Genomic DNA, 2500 nt, shown 5'->3' with positions numbered 1-2500 from the left:
GACGCTATTTTTTTTGTTTGTTTTAAGGTGGACTACTGAAAATTAATCCATGTATGTGGATGATCAGGCAGTGGGGAGGTTTCAGTTCCTCCCCTTTTGTTCCTGAGTCATCATTAGAGAAATATTTCTAATCTAAATGCTAAGGAAGATATCGTGGCTTCTTTCACAGTGTGTTAACATTGAGACATCTTTTTGTATCATTTTAGAACTTATTTTTCCAATTATGTTCCAGCCTAAAACCGATCAGACTTCACATGTACGCATTAACAAAGGTGTAAAGCTGGCTTCCTTCTCTTTTGTGCCTTTAAACTTGCATATACTTTGTTAATCTCTTTCAATGTAATTTTGGGGTGTATTTGAAAATATATGAATAATATACTTTGTGGGCTTATGTAACTGGTTGTAAAGGAGTAAATGCATTCACATTTAATTAGGAAGGAAATAGTTGTCTTAAGAGTGCACCTATTGAATGCTTGGATTTTTCTGCTGCCTTTTCTTCTTTTTTTAAATTCCACTGTTGATTTTTCTATCCATGATTGAAATGTCCTCATTTGCTTCAGTGTTGAAGGCTTTTATATATGTATATGTGTGTGTGTACATATGTTTTTTTCCAGCAGGACTTTTCCTCCTGTAGATGTATAAGAAATTATGCATCAGACAAAAGCCTCATAAACTGACCATTTGTCCTTTGGACACAATAGCCTGCCCAGCCCCTCTGCTCCTCCTCTCCAATTATGTGTGATTAGTCTCAGTGTGTTGTGTCAAGAAGGGGGAGTGTGCTGAGTGCTTATTATCTGTTTAGGTACAAGAAGAGCGCATTTAGGTTCTGACTATGAATGGAAAGTGAGCCTTTATCAGGACTAAAATCTAAATGCTACTATCCTAGAAACTGCTTTAAAAAAAAATACATCCTTTTCTGATAAATTCCGAGAAACACTGTAACAACTAAAGGATTTTGTAGTGTAACCGAACTATCTCCCTTGAATTAGTTTATATTGTGATATATTGTGGCTCAAGTATTTGGTAAACGTTTAATGTGACTTTTCTTCTACTGGGAATGACGAAAATCCTACCATGAAACAGGAGCAATTTCTTATTTACTTAACAGTTTACTAGACCATTTTAATGACTTCTCAGAAAAACAACCTGGATCATCAAAGAATCCTGTACAAGCTCTTAAACCACAACACTTTTAAAATTATGAAAAAAGAGAGAGAGGCAGAGACCATGACTGAGAGGGGGAGGTACTAGATGCAAGGAAGTGTAGAGGATCATGCTGAAATATGTTAATTAAAAGAACTGCAGTTTGGCAAATAAGTGTTCTTCCATATTTAACAAATTGGACAGCGTGTAAACCATGAGCTTATGAAAGTCCCTTTCTCTTTGCTCTTCTTCTCAAACAAATTTCTTCACTACCGGTTTGCATGTCCTTGTATTCAATACTTTTTATGCTCCATTAGAGCACCTAGATGGATCTCAGAAGGCATAGGTCAAGTCGCAGTTAGATCATACATTTCTTTCTCACAAAAACTTGAATTGCAATGCCAAGTGATGGGCTAACATCACAATAACAGCAATTTATTCCTCTTTTGATAAAAAGCAGCCTATTCTCAGCGTTAGATAAAGACCAGGGGCAATGCAAACCAACCATTTATCCTAGAACGGAGTAAGTCTCCCCTATAGCTGGTATGAATTTCATATTCAAACTCTTGTTGGAAGACGCTTGTCTAGTAGGAAATTAAAAGCATTTACAAGTAATTTAAAATTGCTGTGAAGGTGGCTTTAGTTTAATTAGTTTTGTTTTGTTTGTCCCACACAGCAGTGCCTTTGTTTTCTCCAAAAACATGTACAAGGAAATCTTTATAGTCAATAAAGGAGTGCAAAAAATAGTGAAATATTAAAATTTGTGAACCTTTTATTTTTAAGAGGGCTTGAATGTCTGCTGTACAATAATCTAATAAAGATTGTTAGTTGCCAAAAATAGAACCAGTGTCACTGAAAATTGTGGTTTTGGCTCTAAGAAGAAAACAGTTTTACTCAAATTAGTAGCTGATAATTGCTTTTTATTTCTTTAGTGTCTGTCGCGTGAGTTGGAGGCTTTGCACAGGTGCTGCCATCCCTAAAGTGTGTAATTGATGGCTTGTTTACCAAAGATGCACTTAGGCTTCATCCTGCAAACTCACATTGGAGCTCCACAGGCAGTAAAGTTACTCATCTACATAAGTGCTTGCAGGTTTGGTCTGTGTAGATATTTTCAGAGGTATATAAGCAAGCTCTCTTCTTGATCTTTTTGTTTTAAAATGGGTATTGAAAAGTCACAAGCGTATACTGTGATTTACTGTATACGAGGCGCTGGAAGTGTTCATTTTTAGAGGCGTCTCTCAGAGTCCCTCAAGTTAGTAGCGACTTGATGAATTGTTTCTGAGCTCTTAAATTTTAATAAAAATGCAGTGTTTATTAATACATCAAATACCTTTGCTCAGAAAAAGTTAGGTTGTCA

The 2500-nt window shown here is 35.8% G+C and overlaps 1 protein-coding gene across 1 annotated transcript in view; it reads left to right on the top strand.

Moving 5' to 3' along the window:
* CAMKMT (calmodulin-lysine N-methyltransferase) overlaps positions 1–1976 on the top strand; it is a 219448-nt gene extending 217472 nt beyond the window's left edge. Inside the window, exon 11 of the mRNA XM_074168885.1 lies at positions 1–1976. This exon is cut by the window's left edge and continues 83 nt beyond it. The gene's annotated coding sequence lies outside the window, so the exon portion shown is untranslated.
* Positions 1977–2500: the final 524 nt, after the last annotated feature.

Source organism: Numenius arquata, chromosome 2 (genome assembly GCF_964106895.1).
Source record: "Numenius arquata chromosome 2, bNumArq3.hap1.1, whole genome shotgun sequence".
Classification (NCBI taxonomy): domain Eukaryota; kingdom Metazoa; phylum Chordata; class Aves; order Charadriiformes; family Scolopacidae; genus Numenius; species Numenius arquata.
The sequence above is the reverse complement of the archived record's forward strand: the minus strand, read 5'-3'. Positions and strand labels throughout refer to the sequence as shown.